The 17,895-nt window shown below is 45.8% G+C and overlaps 1 long non-coding RNA gene across 1 annotated transcript; it reads left to right on the top strand.

Moving 5' to 3' along the window:
- The first annotated feature begins 4,271 nt into the window (after positions 1-4,271).
- LOC141370969 (uncharacterized) lies at positions 4,272-14,286 on the top strand. Its single transcript, XR_012375510.1, has 4 exons — positions 4,272-4,415; positions 9,960-10,046; positions 12,898-13,139; positions 13,862-14,286. It is a non-coding gene; the product is annotated as an uncharacterized lncRNA (long non-coding RNA).
- The last annotated feature ends 3,609 nt before the right edge of the window (positions 14,287-17,895 follow it).

Raw genomic sequence — 17,895 nt, 5'->3', positions numbered from 1 at the left:
AGTGCCTGAGTATGAACTGCTTTCCCAGACTTGTCAGATTTTTAGAGATGGAAGAGAACTCAAACACCACTTTGTCCAAGCAGCACATTCTTGCAGACCAGAAGCCCGAGTCCCAGAGAGGTGGAAATGGTTTGTCCACGGTGAGGAGCAAAGCCAGAGCCATGAGGCGGTTTTCCTTGGTCTGTGGTAGGCACACATCTTCCGTGAAGGGCCAGATAGCAAATACTCCAGGCTTGGCTGGCCATATGGTGCGTGTCACAACCACTTGGTTCTTCCAGAGTGCTGGGAAAACAGCCAGAGACAAGACGTAAATGAATGAGGTTGGCGGTACTCCAGTCAGACTCTATTTATGGGCACGGAAATTTGAATTTCATACCTTTTTTATGTGTCACAAAATACTCTTCCTTGTACTTATTTTATTTAAAAATGTGAAAACCATTCTTAATTTGCAGGCCACCTGCGACCAAGCACCGGGCCTGATGGCCCAAGGATGAGAGTTGGCTTGCCCCTTGTCTAGGGAAGGGTTTCAAGAAAGTTACATCAGATGCCCTCGCACCTTCTTTGCTTGTTTTCTAAAATGTTGCATCAAGAGTCTGATGAAGCAGGATGTGATTCGCATTTCTTACTCAGTGTCCTATTTTAAATACCGACATTTTAAAAGAACACTGTGACTGTCATGCTTTTAAGTGAACTTAGTGGAATAGAACTTTGATACCCACCATCATCCTTTTCTCCTTCCAAATATTTTTATTGCGGTAAAATACACACAACACAAAATTTACCATCTTAACCATGTCTAAGTGTACAGTTCGGTGCATTAAATGTGAATCATACATTCATACACGCCCCAGGGGAGGCAAATTTTTACCTCTACCCTGTAGAAGTATTCATTCGTACATGCCACCATCCATAACCATAGCCTGTTTCTTCTTGTAAAACTGAAATTCCGTCCCCATTAAACACGCACTCCCCTCCCCCCAACCCCAGCCACTGGCAGCCCCCATTCAACTCTCTGTCTCTACAATTTCGACCCCTCTAAGTACCTCACACGAGTAGAAGATGCAGGATTTAATTTCTTGCGACTGGCTCATTTCCCTTAGCATAATGTCCTCCAGGTCCATCCATGTAGCAGGTGTCAGAAATCCCTTCCTTTGTACTCAGCCTTTGAGGCTGAATCATATGGAAGTATACGCCACATTTTGCTTATCCACTCACATCTGTCAAAGGGTTGCTTCTACATTTTCCCTGTGGCGAACAGTGCTGCCAGGAACAGGGGTATTGGAGGGGTGGCAAAATATGCCACCCCAAGATACACCACTCTGGCATAAGGATTACGTTGAATGAAAGACACTTGGAAAACAGCAAATACAGGAAAAACACTCTGACCTTCTTTCTTTTTCTTAAAAAGCAGGAGATGAAATCCCCATATGAAAAATGTCTTCCTTAACATACCAGAAGCAAGGTAGCATTCTTATCATCAAGGACCAGAAGTTGAGACAGAGAAAATTCTGTACGCACAGGCTTTGCTATAATCATTCTTAGCTCCCTTCAGCCTCTCCTATGTTTGTTTCCCCACAATCGCCGCCCCTTTGCTCAACCTGCTATAGAAGCACTCAGGTTTCACCATGTCTTTGGGGCTTCACAAGGGCTCCCGGGCATGTAACACTTTCATCAATGTGGTGCTTTTCTCCTTTTAACTAATTCATTGTATGTCAGTTTGTCAGGCACACTCAGAAACCTAAGAGAGGGGAGGTAAAAATTTGCCTCCCCTGGGGCGCATGGCTGGTTCAGGCTTGATCTCGGGTTGTAGGTTCGAGCCCCACGTTGGGTGTAGGGATTACTTAAAAATAAAATCTTAAAAAAAAATTTGCCTCCTGCAGAGTGTACAACCATTTAAAAATACAGTTGGCCCTTGAGCAACATGGGGGTTAGGGGTGCCAACCTCCCCTCCCTGCCCACTCACAGTCAAAAATCCGCATTTGACTTTGGACTCCCCCCAAATTTTACTACCAGTAGCCTACTGTTGACCAGAAGCTCCACCAATAACATAAACAGCCAATCCACACATATTTTATGTGTTATATGTATTATATACTGTATTCTTGCAATCAAGTAAGCTAGAAAAAAGAAAATATTACTAAGAAAATCATAAGAAAGAGAAAATACATTCACAGTACTATACGTATATGGATAGGAAAAAATCCGTATGTAAGTGGATGCACTCAGTCCAAACCCGTGTTGTGCAAGAGTCAATTGTAAATGAGGACGCTCTTCTTCACCAGGTAGTATTACCACATCGTTCCTTTCCTTCCCTGAACACTTATTCTACTCCTTCCATATAATGTTATCCTCATATATTTTCCTACTTTCATCCTATTGTGTTTTGAAACAAAAATATATCTACATTAAAATATTAAAACTTTACCATTTCCTATGGTGAGAAGGTTCTGGTAAAATTTCCCCCCTCGACCACAATTGTCATTACAATTATTCTTAGTGCACAAATAGAAATAACATGGGTGTTACCATTTTGATAAATGATTATTAGCTACAAAAGGCTACGTTTTATGGGAAATGTATCTCTCTCTGAATCAGGCGTTAGGATCTTTCCCCCCCTCATGTAGTTAATGTATCCGTGGATGGATATTATTTGTTGCTAAAACAACATAGGTACAAGCATCCTGTTTTTCATTTTTATGGACGCGCGCAGACTGGCCAGTGACACTGGAAGGGACTTTTTTTTATAGTGATGCCACTTAATTTTTTCAACTGTGTCCAATTTAGAGGCTAAACTCCACAAAGTAATCTAGCATCAAATTACTTCTTGATTCAAGATTCTGTTGAAGATAAAAACCAGAACTCATCCCACTTGCAAAATGATTTGTTCTCTTGGAGTCATTTAATTCCTTGTCACCAGGGCCGACACTTCAAATCGTCCCTTTGTGGGTGCCTCAGTAGTTTGTAAGGGGGTGGGTTAGGCCTGCGCAGTTTTAGTAAGGGGAAGAGGGAAAATTATGAAAGTGCACAAAAGGACGTGGTCTGGGAGGAGTACAGAGGTCGCTGGAAATAGAGTCCCCGAGGACCCCCGGAGCCCCTTCCCATCTGAAGACCAGCAGCCTGGGGCAAAGATGAAGAAAGGCAGAAGTGCCAAGAATTTCAGAAACCCTCGGCATGAACTTTCCAGTCCAAGCCCCTGCACTAGGGGATTGACCACGCTCACACGGCTCCTCGCAGCCTATGGCCACATCCCTGGGGTGACCCAGCCTCCTTGAGCTCCCGTCTGCAAAAGCTCGAGGTGGCCAGAAGACTTTACCATTTGTTCCAGAAAACACCCGAGGGTGGCTCCCTTTCCACGGAGCGTTTATTGAAGGAAAAAAAAAAAAAACACTTAAAATTGTAAATCTTTTCTCTGTCCCTCTGAGCTGTACATGCATCTCCTTCCACCCAGGGGTGTCTCAAGGACCGGAGAGCCATTCCTTTGAATGCAATTGTCAGGAAGGACGGGACCTCTGCCTTCCTGTCTCAAGGTAGAATCCGAACTTTGAGGAATGCCACTTAGCGGACACTGGGTGACCCGATCACTTTGACATTCACCAACCTCTCACCTGCTTTTTGTCATTTTCACTTCCTGACTCTGCTCCGGCCCCCCCACCCCGAGCTGCCTCTCCCAACACCCCCATCCCCTCTTCAGATGACCCGGTCGCCCTGTGTGAAAGGCAGTTGACCAGACTGTCCTTGAGGTGCAGGAAGAGCACATCCCCTCCCTGCAGCTAAACTACCGATCTCCAGTGCTCTTCCCCGGGGAGCCTCTCAGGCGCGCAAGGCCTTCACTGACACTGGACGCGGATCGGCCTGTCCAGCCAAGAGAAAGCAGTGGGCTTGGCTGGGCAGCTGCCCTCGCCCCCCGGAGGCCCGCCTCCTCCCGGGGCCTCTCCTCTGTTAGCAGAGGAGTGATTTGCCGGTCCTCTGGGAAGCCCGGGGCAGACTCCTTCAGAGAGAACACACCGCAGTCCTTCCAAGCCTAGAAAAGGGACTCCTGTCTGGAGGGGGAGAGATGGGATCCTCACATTTGGGGCCTGGAAGAAACCCTAAAGACCATGAAAGATCGTCTAGTGCCAAGGTCGCATTGTGTAGTGAAAGTGGAAGCTGAGGGCACCAGGTGACGTTCCTGAGGCCGAAGAGCTAGTCAGAGGCCACCATGCTCTTCCAACAACCCTGACGCTTGTAAACGGTGCTACGTGGCCTGACACATGACATGTGCCAAATAAATGTTTGCCTAACTGACAGAGGGCGGCTCCAAGTCCCTCACACGGCACACAGCAGTGAACCTCGGCCCACTCCGAAGCCAGCAGTGGGAGGCCCGAGAGACTCTTCTGGGCGTGGAAAGCCAACATCAAGCTGTATATGGTAAAAATGTAAGTTGACACTTCTCTTCTTTTGAAATGTGCCAGGGTCCCTCCCCTGTAAGAATATTAGGCTATCCTCTCATGGTAGATTCTGGAAATCCTGAGGCTCGGTACACTTCCTAGGGCACGGTTAGTGATGACCCTACTCACAGGGCCATGGGCTGCTTGACCCTGAGGGGCCCCAGTTGCACGATGTCTAGCCTTGTGGCCCTCCCTCGCGGCCTCTGGAGGGACAGGCATAATCCGGGTGCAAGGGGTCAGGTGCCACAGTCCCCTGGAGGGGGAGCGGTGGCAGAAGCCTCTGAGCTAAAGTTAATTATAGAGACCTACCCAGTCTATTTAAAGCTCAAGAGAAAAAGAAAGCGGGAAGGGAAATATGAAAGGCAAACAATCTTTAGGCACATCAGAGATGGTGCCTTGGCGGGGAGGGGCCCAGGCTGCTGGGAAAGGGCCTAGAAATTTCTGTGCACAGAGCCCCGTACAGTGGGGGTGGGTGCTGGTACCGGTGAAAAACAGAAAACATCTTAAACACTATCAAAAGGAGACTGCTTACTTATTTACAGCACACAGCCCACTGTGGAATGTTCTCTGGAGAACGATATACAGCTGGATTTGCTGGTTTAGAGAGAAGACCTCAGCATATTTTTGAGGGAAAAAATAAATTTAAAAACAGCATTTGTAGTGAGATACCATTTATGTAAAGTGGTATCACACACACACACACACACACACACATATACACACACACACACAGAGTATCTGAAATGTCAGGAAACAGAAGCAGAGTCAGCATCATGGGTGTAGGACCTGTTCAGGGCCCCACACTCAGAAAGACTCTGTGCATGGTTTAATGCTCTACCAGCTTCGTAATTCTTAATTATGCAGTTGGCTCTGCATAGAAAACACTCACTTAAAAAAAAAAATCAACTGGGGCGCCTGGGTGGCTCAGTCAGTGAAGCATCCGACTCAATCTCAGCTCAGATCTTGATATCCGGGGGCTGAGTTCAAGCCTTGTGTTGGGACTTAAAAAAAAAAAATCAGGGGCACCTGGGTGGCTCAGTCGGTTAAGTGTCTGACTGTTGGACACTTGGTTTCGGGTCAGGTCATGATCTCACGGTCGTGGGACCGAGCCCGGCATCGGGTTCTGAGCTCCGTGTGGAGTCGGCTTCGGATTCTTTCTCCCTCTTCCTCCCCCTCTGCCCCTCCTCGCTCTCTCTCTCTCTAAAATAAATAAATAAAATCTTTTTTTAAAAAATCAACTTTGCAGAGGCATAATTTACATACAACAAAGTGCATCCATTTTAAGTGGACAGTTGAACAAATTTTCACAACCGTGTCTATCCGTGTCAACACCACCACAATCAAGACAGAGAACATCTCCATCACCCCCAGAAAGTTCCCTCCTGCTCCATCCCGTCACACTCCCCCATCCCAGCCCCAGGCAACCATGGACGGGCTTTCTGGCACTCTAGCTGACTTTGTCCTTTCCAGACTTCTACAAAAACAGAATTGTGCAGTATGCACTCCTGCTCTGCCTTCCTCCCCCGGTGCCCTGTTCTGAGGTTCATCATGCAGTTGTATCATCATTGTTTGTGCTTTCTTATCGCTGTGATGATATATGGATATACCACAGTTTGTCCCTGTGGATGGGTATCTGGGAAGTTTCCAGTTTGGAGCTATTATGAGCATTGTTGCCGTGAACAATTCGTGCATAAGCTGTGTCTGGACATACGCTTTCATTTCTCTTGGGTAAATACCTACAAGTGGAATTATCATGTTGTATGGTACAAGATGCATGTTTAACCGTACAAGACACGGTCAAACTGTTTTCCAAAGCCGTTGTACCATGTTTATATTTCCACCCGCTAAACTCATTTTTAAACAGCACGTTAAAATCTCAACACCGAGCACGATGTTTTTCTTCATCCTCCAGTGCAACAGAGTTTCCAGAAAGTCTAGAAATTCACGTGAAATGGCAATTATTTATTGCACTTTTTTTTCAGATTAACAATTGGACGCATTGCTTCAAATTTAGAGGTCTTTCACGTGAAACAGTAACTAGAGGTTGAAGAAAACAGATTGGAAATGTAACTAACATTGCTTTAAAATAAGCTTATACTGTTTCCTGAGATTTTGAACACCCCGAGCGTGCAAAAATGACTCGGCGGGTTGCCGGGGGGGGGGGGGGGGGGAGGTCACCTGGACGTTTTAGGCTGTGGTTTACTTCCTGGTCATGACAGCTACACTTATTTTGTAGAAAATTCACAAAATATACAAAAGAATAAAAGTATGGCTCAAAATCCTAATCATCAACTTGTTAGAATTCCTTCCTGTGTGTTTTGCTAGACGGCTGTGTGTTTCATGATGCTGATTGGATTTTGTTAACTTCCTAACATAGCTCCTCTTTTACAAAAGCATTACTTCCTCCTAGCAAAAATTCAAAAATATAATTTTGGTTTTAAAATAGAAATAAGAGGTCTTCCTCAAAGTCAACAAGCTGCTGTGCATTTTGTCAAAATTTGCCGCTTCTGGTCAGCCCTTTCCATACTTACACGTATAGGAACACTGTCCTTTTAAACACATATAATTTAAAAATGCAGAGGATTTTACATCCTACATTTTTTCACCTAATAATATATCACTAAAATTCCCTAGAAAACAAGGTTTTTAATGTACACTTAGTAGTCCATGTATAAATGCACCTTAATTTATTCAACTATTATTCAAATGTTGAACACTTTGGATGAGACTCTTTCTCTTTTTTTGGTAAAGATTTTACTTATTTATTTATTTGAGAGCGAAAGCACAAGCTGGGGGGGGTACAGGCAAAGGGAGAAGGAGAAGCACACTCCCAGCTGAGCAGGGAGCCTGATGCGGGGCTCGATCCCAGGACCCTGGGATCATGACCTGAGCCGAAGGCAGACGCTTAAGCGACTAAGCCACCCAAGCCACCCCTTCACTGTTGACTTAACTTGCATGTTCATGATTATTAGAGAGGTAGGGGTTTTTAAGTACACTTATTGGCCAAGCCTATCTTTCAATTTGCAAATTGCTATCATGTTCACTGGTTTTTCCATTAAGGTGTTATCTTTTTCTTATGGAAATATAAAAGTATATAATATATTTGTGAATACCCAGCATTTATAACAGTGCCTTAAACATCACGGCACTCAATAAATGTTAAGGGAATGAATAAATCCTAGGGATGTTCATCCTTTTTCCTCCATGTTGGAAATATGTGCTCTTAGTTATCAAACGCCTTGAATTTTTGCTCATGATGCTTTTTGGCTGTATACTTTGTTTACATTACCCTTTTTATTTTGAAATAGATTGACAGTTGCCAGAATCGAGTTCCTGTGGGCTCTTCATAAGGCTCTCCCCATTAATAACCTCATGCATCACCAGGATACATTGTAAACAGTAGGAAAACATAGGGTGCAATATTACTTTTTAAAAAGATTTATTTATTTATTTTGAGAGAGAGCAGGGGGAGGGACAGAGGGAGGAGAGAATCTCAAGCAGACTCCCCGTTGAGTGTGGAGCCTGACATGGGGCTCAATTCCACAGCGCCGAGATCAGGAACAAAGCCAAAACCAAGAGTCTGACACTCAACCGACTGAGCCACCCAGATGTCTATATTATTAACTTCAATACAGTGTATAACGATTTTTTATTATCATTGCACACCACTTTCTAGTACAATGTCTGACACATAATTAGCTCTACATCAATATTTTTAAATATTGATTGAGACTATATGGAGCAATCCTATTTTAATCGAAAGTTCTTCATCTATGAAAGTATAAGACTGGGGGGCACCTGGGTGGCTCAGATGGTTAAGCATCTGCCTTCGGCTCAGGTCATGATCCCAGGGTCCTGGGATCGAGCCCATGTCTGGCTCCTGGCTCAGCAGGGAGCCTGCTTCTCCCTCTGCCTCTCCCCCTGCTCGCACGCTCTCTCTCTCTCTCTCTCTCTGTATCTCTGTTTCTCGAATGAATAAATAAAATATTAAAAAAAAAAGAAAGTATAAGACAGGGGCGCCTGGGTGGCTCAGTCGTTAAGCGTCTGCCTTCGGCTCAGGTCATGATCCCAGGGTTCTGGGATCGAGCCCTGCATCAGGCTCCCTGCTCAGCAGGAAGCCTGCTTCTCCCTCTCCCACTCCCCCTGCTCGTGTTCCCTCTCTCTGTCAAATAAATATATAAATAAAATCTTTAAAAAAAAAAAAAAGAAAGTTTAAGACTGTTGTACAGAATGCCTCCACCTACTATTTTTCTTTTTTTGATTCTCTTTGCCGGTTTCACCCCACCCCCACCCTCACCCTACCCCACCCCCTCCTTTGGCAACAGCCAACCTGTTCTCTGTATTTATGGTCTTAGTTTTTTTTCTCTCTCTCTTTTTTTTAAGATTCCGCTTATAAGTGAGATCATACAGTATTTGTCTTTTTCTGCCTGACTCATTTCACTTAGCATAATGCCCTCGAGGTCCATCCATGTTGTCACAAATGGCCAGATTTCATTCTTTTCTATGGCCAAATAATATGCCCCTGCATATATGTAATGGCACTGCATATATATAATAATATGCCACTGTACATATATAATATAATATATATTATAATAATATATATTATATATATTATTGGCATATATTATATAATATATATTATCTAATATATAATATAATTCCACTGTATATATATATATGCACATATATAATATAGTATAATGTCACTATAATACTATACCACTGTATATATATATTATATATAATATAATGTGTCATATATAATACATATAATATATAAAATATAATGCCACTGCATATATATAATAATATGCCACTCTGTGTGTGTGTGTGTGTATATATATATATGTGTATATATATATATACACACCACCATTTCTGTGTCTGTTCATCCACTGATGACACTTAGATTGTTCCCACATTTTGGCTATTATAAATAATCCTGTAATGAACATGGGGTTCAAGTGTCTTACAGTGTATAGTATTTTCATTTTCTCTGGATATATACCCAAAAGTGGGATTGCTGGGCCACAGGGTACTTCTATCGTTAATTTTTTGAGGAACTCCATACTGGTCTCCACAAGGGCTGCATCAGTTTGCATTCCCATTATATGTTGCAGGTATGTGCTTAGGTATTCAATAGCTTACATTTTTGCTCGTGATGCTTATTTCCTTACAGAACTTTAAAATCTACTTCCGTTTTCCTTTTATGTTTTTATTTTCATTATTGGGTGTTTAGTAAGTCTTTTCTTCATCCTTCCATCAGATAAACAGAGGTCTGTATTAGCCTCTACTTCTGTTTTCATAAAACACTAGAATTTTAATAGCTGGAAAGGCAAGCTTTCTTTTACCACTCCCATTTTTCAAAAATGTCCTGATAATTCTCATCAGTCTATCCTTTAGGTGAACCTGAAATTACTTAAATCCACCCTCCAGCCCACGACACACACATCAATACCATTTGGATTTGGGGAGAATGGCCTTTAACCTCTAAGTTATGATATTTGGTCTTTCCATCCAATATTTCAGGATGCCTTTGTACCAATCCTCCCTTCACGCCCTTTGGCCATCTGTCGGCTTGAACTGGAAGAGATGTGAGAGGTCATGAAGCCAACCGTAGGTACACCCATGGCACCCCCGGAGCTCTGCACCAGCCTCCCAATTTTCCGCCTGACATACCTCGAACAGCTTCAAGGTGACAGATTCATTTAGCAAATATTTTGAAAAGACAGTCGCCACGTTGGAATGTAAATTGATAGACTGCTTTTTAAAGCAATTGGAAAATATTTGCTGAGGTTAGCAATGCTGATCAGGAGACCCACGTTTAGGAACTGCTAAGAACACAGTGTGGATGAACATCTATGCACAAGCATGTCCTTTAGCATCTGTAGCACAAGGGAAAACTAGAAATAGGTGCCCGGCATCTAGGAAAACCATTCAGTCAATTCTGAAATGTGGATCGGATAGAATTTTAGGCCATTTTCAGAAGTGACTCTTTTTTATAAATTCCAGCAAACAATGATGGTCAGGCTGGATGGGATTCTTTTTTCTTTCTATGTAAAAAAAAAAAAAAAAGTTTTCCGTTATGAATACTTATTTCTTTGATGGTTTTAAAACCTATTTTAAATGAGCCATTACCAGTTTTCAAAATTAATACACTTTTTTTAAACTTTTTCTTTCTTTTTTTTATTTTTTAAAAGATTTTATTTATTTATTTGACAGAGAGAGATAGCGAGAGGGGGAACACAAGCAGGGGGAGTGGGAGAGGGAGAAGCAAGCTTCCTGCGGGGCAGGGAGCCTGATGCGGGGCTCGATCCCAGGACGCTGGGACCATGACCTGAGCCGAAGGCAGACGCTTAACGACTGAGCCACCCAGGCGCCCCAAAATTAATACACTTTTATTATAACAAATCCATAGTCATTGGAAGAAAACAGGCTAAATGCTGCTCTTCTGCTGTATAGAAGAAAATTTAAATAATCTAAAATCCTACCACCTGGAGAGACTCACCTCTAACATTTTGTTGTACAATAACGACACAGATGATAAATGGATAGATGATAGATAGATAGATAGGTAGATAAATAGATAGATAGATATTACACACACACACACAAGTGCTGTTTTGCAAATTGCTTCTTTCATTCATGAATATGTCATGGACATCCTTCCATATCAATAAAAGTCAATCGACTTCATTCTTTTTTAATGGTCTGCATTATAGTATTTCCACCCACACATCTTGTGGGTGGATGGACCATTATTTATTTAACTAATCCCCTATTGATGCACACTGAGGTTGTTTGCAATATTTCACTCGGTAATTGATGTTATCAGTAAGTGAGCCGGGCAGGGAGTCAGCCTCCCAGCTAGCTGTCATATCTACTGTTAATTCACTATTCCCATCACGTCCTCAGTTTCCTCCTTTGTAAGAGGAGGACGTGGAGGGCGTCACGTGAACGCTGAGGTGCCTGCAGCTGCAGCACTCCCTGATTTCTTGAGGTGGCAGTTGATTTTTCAAGAACATGAAGTGCTCAGTGCAATTCAGAGTAAATGGCACAGCTAAAAATAGTGTTTCTCTGTCAAATGATACTGTGAAGGCCCCAGATCCCTGCCAGGCTTGCTTCCTGATATGGAGGGTGGCTGGAAAGTGACTTCCAATGCCATCTTGGGCCATAAACACTTGGGAAGGCAACTCTGTCTTCAACCAGGCTAGCAGCCCTGGGAGCGGTGCGGAGGCGATGCGGTCCCCTACCGCCCACCCAGTCACCGACACACCACACTCCGTCCTGCCCTTCTTCCCCACGTCTTTCCTCAAGCCTCAAAAAGGCACGCACTAGGATGCCTTGAGTTCTGTGTTTGCTCTGCAGCAAATCTCCCAACGATCCCCCTACTAGCAACAATGCAGTCGCTGCAGATGCCCCGAAACAGGCCTCTTCTTTGCAAAGAGCTTTTGATGCTGTGTAGCAAGCACGAGAGTGGCCTTCCACTGGGCGAAATGGCACTGACCCAACGGCAACCACAATACAACCGAACTGAGCACCTACTACGCGTTAGAGGACTGTTCTAAGCACATACCACCTTATTTCTGAGGCCTGGGCAGTTCCTGGGGCACTTAGGGAAAACCCTCGTCAAGAATCCCAGCTTCATCGGGCTCCCTGCTCGGCGGGAAGCCTGCTTCTCCCTCTCCCGCTCCCACTGCTTGTGTTCCCTCTCTCACCGTCTCTCTCTGTCAAATAAATAAATAAAATCTTACCAAAAAAAAAAAAAAAAAAGGAATCCCAGCTTCAGGAGCACCAGGGTGGCTCAGTCGGTTGGGCGTCCAACTCTTGATTTTGGCTCAGGTCAGGATCTCAGAGTCATGAGATCGAATCCCATGCTGGGCTCCACACTCAACAGGAAGTCTGCTTACGATTCTCTCTCTCGCCCTCTGCCCTTCCCCCACCCTCTCAAATAAATAAATAAATCTTTAAATTAAGAAAGAATCCCAGCTTTACACAGTGTCTCTGACGCTAGAAACCAGGCTTAGAAAGACCCAATCCTCTGTCTAACATGTAAATCTTTGTTGCGACCATAATTAAGGCCTCTTCCCCAGGAATTAATTTGCTTTGGTCCCTAAAGAATTGCTCTCACTGAATTGTGCTTTGGGGCAACTTTTAGGCATTGAGGGATTTCATAAGAAAAAGCTCCCTGAAACTTGCTATTGACCACTCATATTGGTGACGGGAATGTCTCTCAAGACAGAAGAGAGCATCTTCAGGCCCCCGGGTTTAGCTCTTTGCTTTGGCCACCGGGTAACTCAGAAACAAACCAGGGCTTCACCACCTATCACGTGGACAGACCCTTTGGCACCAGGCACCACGTGGACAACCTTCCCCCCAAATTCATCTTATAGTCTATCCTTATTTTCCTATCATGCAGATTCTTCTAATTCTTTAATCTGTTTCCTTTTATCCACTGCTGCCTCAGATCCTTGGCGGAACGAGAAGGGAAGTAACTGGATGTCGGAAGGGGCCGAGGGCTGGTCCCCGGACTCCTAGCCCCTTCCCCACATCCGATGACTGGGTCACCTGAGGAGGAAGAGGAGTTACCTTGATCAGTCACAGGCGGATCTGAGTCACCTCTAGTCCCTAACGTCAGAAGAAAGTGCATCAGTGGCCTCTTCCCACATCTTCAACTATCAAAACAGACCTATTTTCCTCACCCACCAGGTAAAGCAACAAAGTCGGGAAATTAAAATTGCCCTTGAAACCCACCCCCACCCCCCGCCCCCCGGGAATCCAGAACCCTACGTTAGCGGCCTACCTGGTTCTAAGGTGACTGAGAAAAAGTCTCGGTTAAAAACACAAAGCAAAAGCAACAAAACCTTTCACCCCCTAAAGCTCCCAGGCTGTTGCAGAGACACAAGCAAGAAATTCACCTCAGGTGCCCCTCTGCTCCCCACCTCCGCCTCCAGGCTGGGGAGCGGGGGCGGGGAGCAGGGGGGCGCTCCTTACTTGGAACCCAAGCCACTGCCGGATCTTAAAATGCCAGCAGGGTTTGAAGTGACATCACAGAAAGCTACCTGCCTGGCTGGTTGCAACCTTTCCTTTGTAACTAAGTATCAAAGCTGTCCTGAAGACCTGGCCTTGGCCAAGAGAGATGGTAAGCTCTCCACACCGCAGGGTCTACAGGGGCTCCAAATGAAGAGAAACCCCATACCCAGCCAAGCATCATGAAACAAAGCTCCTCCAGAAAGGCTCCTGGATCTACCCCGTGTACCCGGCAGACCAAGCCTTGGCTCATTGCACTGACATTGCCGCCGTTGCAGCTCTGACCTTGAGCCATTACTCGGCCTGACTTCTTATCCTGGACCGTAGGTAATTGTGGCACCCCTTTGCACGACTAACTGGCTGTTGACTTCCCCTCACTGTCGGCTTCCTCATCTCCCCAGGAGGAGGTGATTCGAAGTGAGCCAAGGCGGGGGAGGCGCTCCAAACAGCACACGCCCACTGCGAACGATGATACAGTTATGATCCTCGTCACCATCAAATGAGTGTGACAGCGCGGCCATCTCTGCGGGTGCTCGCGGCTCAGCGCCAGCAGACGCTATGTGCTCAGTAAATCCCAGCTGCTGGCGCTCTGGGCTTACTACTGCTTCTAAGCTTTCAAAGCCCTTGACACCTGTGATTCACACACGCAGTTATCACAGCCTGTTCACCACACGGGTTTCACCCCTGGGGTAAGACGATGCTTTGCTTTTCTACTCTTTTTCATTTGATCACGAAACATTTCATTGGATTTTCTCTGCTGTCCTTTTCAAAATGAACTGACCGAGGCTCCTCCAGGTTCTACCACCGGGGTGGGGGGGGGGCGGGGCGGAGACAGCCATGGGCAGGAGTCCAGAGCAGAGAGAGGCCACCCGGAGCCCGTTCTGTGTCCCCCACAGGCCACTGGGCCCTGAGCCGGGCCCCGTTGGTCCTGCTCCATGTGACTTTTGTTTCCCCACATGGCCTCACTTGGTTCTGCCTTGTGTCACATCCTGTCACATCCCAGAACCTCCCTGGGGTGCACTACCACCTCCCTGCGGGCCCTTTGTTTTTGTTTTAAGATTTTATAGATTTATTTATTTTAGAGACAGAGAGCACAAGTGGGGGGAAGAGCAGAGGAAGAGGGACAAGTAGACTCCCCACTGAGCGTGGAGCCCGACATGGGGCTCGATCTCATGACCCTGAGATCATGACTTGAGCTGAAATCAAGAGTCAGATGCTTCACTACTGAGCCACCCAGACGCCCCCCAGCCAGTCATTTTCAATGGCTGCTCAATTTGAGTGGCTTTTTGGGTCTTCCCTTAGTCACATGTGGGGTGGCACATTGGTTTCCTATCCAGGAGTCAAGTCCACGGTGGACATTTGAACACACAGATCTCTCTTCCTTAGATTGTTTCCTTAAAGTTAACACGTTTAAAACAAGAAATGTAACCACATGTATCCTGATTTAAATGTAAGATATAGTTAAGGGAATTCTACTCCTGAAGCCAACATTGCACTGTATGTTAACCAAGTACAATTTAAATAAAAATTTGAAATACAGTTAAGGGAGATCGGAGCACGCCACCCCAAAGTAGGCCACTTCAGTGTAAGGATTGTTTTGAACTGAAAGCAATTCACCCTCCGCCCTCCACTTTTCCATTGGAAAGCAGGGCATACATTTCCTGTTGCAAAGGTAATACAAATTCTCACTGGTAAAGGTGTCTCTGTCTCCCATACAGGGAAGAGAAGGATACCTCTTAATCACTGGAGATGACTCTTATCAATGGCAAAGGCACCAACTTGACCCCTCATTGCAGACCTTACTAAATAACCCTTAATTTCCATTAGTTTCCCTCCTATACTTATCTTCCCACAAGAGACCTCCCCTAGGAGCCCAACCCCTCTTCCTTCGTCTAGTTATTTCTCCACAATTGATCACCTTTTGTCAATTGATCATCATTTTGTCAAAATAATGAATACGCTCCCGAGTCCAACTTCTTCAGTTTTTCACTTCTTTCCTGTGAAGCCCTCATATTCATGCAAAATAAACTTTTTTCTCCCATTAGTCTTTCTTTTATCAGTTTGATTTACATGCCCCCCGGCGCTGAACCTAAGAGGGTAAAGTTTTTTTGTTTTGTTTTGTTTTCGCCTCCCCTACATAGTGATATGTTGACATTTTAGAAAATGCACAAACATCTAAAAAAAATGTAGTTGCCCATAAGGGACCTCTCCGCCCCTAAGACAATCATTGCTCCCACTTGGGCATCGCTTTTTCTAGCCTTCCTATCCTCTTTTCTGTGTCAATACATATGACACGTGTGTCTACAGAACCATGCAAAGATCAGGGGAGTTTAAGTCACAGAGAGCCGGGTACCCCTGCTCTGGCTCCTTCACCTCCTAGCCATGTGACCTTGGGCATATCATTCAACCTTCTTAAACTTCATTTACCTTATCTGAGCAATGGGGAGAAGAGAAGGATTTGCCTCACAAGGTTGTGAGGCTTCTATAAGGCAAGACAAAGCATGGGCTGTTTAGAAGGCCTGGCACACAGTGAGGGCCCACTAGGTGGGAGCTATTTAAGTATAAACATCCGCTTTAGTGATTTATTAGTAGCCAATATTTTAAAAATTAAAATTCTATGCATACATTATATACTTAGGATTTTATAAATTCAAAATGCACTTATAAATGACAACTTAAAATATATCACGTAGCTGTGATTACACCGTAAATCCACAGGCCTAGCTTGAGAGTGTCACTCCGCACCGAGTCAGCAGTGGGTCCCATCGTTATGGGCTGTCGCGGGGTTTTTCATGACGGCAAAATCCTCACTCCCCAGGATCTTTTATTTTTAACAGAACTCATTGCTCATCTCGATGCCATAAAGATACAGCCAGGGTAGGAGAATCACTGAGGTCCCTTGTTCCAGCCCCTAAAAAGGCTGTTTCCCACCCAGGCTCCCTTCGGTCTCACTAAAATCTTTGTGATAGTGGCTTTCTGCACATTTGGGTCTTTGATTTAAAATCACCAGCTAGAGGCGCCTGGGTGGCCCTGTCGTTAAGCATCTGCCTTCGGCTCAGGTCATGATCCAGGGTCCTGGAATCGAGCCCCACATCGGGCTCCCTGCTTCATGGGAGGCCTGCTTCTCCCTCTCCCACTCCCCCTGCTTGTGTTTGCTCTCTCGCTGTCTCTCTCACTGTCAAATAAATAAAATCTTAAAAAAAGAACAAATCATCCCTAGAGGAAATAGTGAACATTTCAACTCCAAGGGCTTAGACAGAACTATCTTCCCCCTGCCAGCCCAGCAGGTACCCACAGTTGCCATTTCCTGGCGCCTGGGAAGGAGCCCCCAAAAATGAGAGGCCCGAGCAGAGCCGCACGGCAGCCATGGGGCCTCTCGGGCTCGAGCCGCAGGATGTTTGAAACACGCTCAGCAGGAAGCAGGGTAGGTGCTGGTGCACATTCTACAGGTGCAGACACCGAGGTTGGGAAAGGTAAAGCACTTGGACCAGGGTCACACAGACAATGACAGAACCGGAATCCCACCAGGTCCGGCCAGGTCCCTGTCCCGTGCCCTTCCTACCCCATGACGAGATGCACGTCCTCCCAGGAGAGCAGCTTTGAGACAGGAGCTCAGGTCAACCAGCTTCTGGAGGTCAGGGGTTGGGAACCCGCATCACACCCACCCTCCGATCCTGACCAGGGCCCTCCCACCCAAGGCTGGAAAACCCAGTACTCCCACATGCCAACCCGAACCCCACATGCACCAGATATCATCCTGCGGTGGCTCCAGGCAGGCCCTTGCTGCCACCCAGCCCTGCCTCCCTGGAGCAGATCTTCCAACCTGGGGGGATAAGGTGAGCCTAGTCTTTGCCCCCCCCATGACCATAAGGATCTGGGCTGAGTGCTAGATCCACAGATGGGGACAGCTGCCTTCCCCCCATCTCCCCAGCCACAACCTGATCCCTGGAGCCTGAAGGGGTCCTGCGCTGAGGGCCAGAGACCTGGGTAGGTAGATGTCCCAGGTGCATGCTAGCATGAACAGTCAGTCCCCAGCACGACCAACACCATCTCCCCAACACCATGGAAGGGGAAACAGAGACCAGAAAATGCCATCTGTATGCCCTAGAGCGGCTGGCTTCTTGGTTTAGTTTCTTGGCACTGAGAGCTTCACAAATGAACACCAGAGAGCCGCAGTGTTCTGTGAACTTCTAGCTCTCCTACCTGGGGAAGCTGGGTCAAGCTCCAGCCACACATCACTGTCCCCCTTCCCACTGCGGGAATGAGCTCTGTCTCTCTGGAGGGAGGGAGCCACTAGTCAATGGAAATTGATTTGCAGGCCTCAGCAACCTCAGGAAATGGCTAGCCTGCCCATGCCTGTCCCTTGTGGCAAAGCTGGAGGAGAAGAGGAGAGGGGGAGGGGGAGGGGGGGGAGGGGAGGGGGGACTTTGAAACT

Source organism: Callorhinus ursinus, unplaced genomic scaffold, assembly GCF_003265705.2.
Source record: "Callorhinus ursinus isolate GAN/ISIS: 27379988/994484 unplaced genomic scaffold, GSC_fseal_2.0 scaffold51, whole genome shotgun sequence".
NCBI lineage: Eukaryota > Metazoa > Chordata > Mammalia > Carnivora > Otariidae > Callorhinus > Callorhinus ursinus.
Note: the sequence above shows the minus strand (reverse complement) of the source record. Positions and strands in the feature narration are given on the sequence as shown.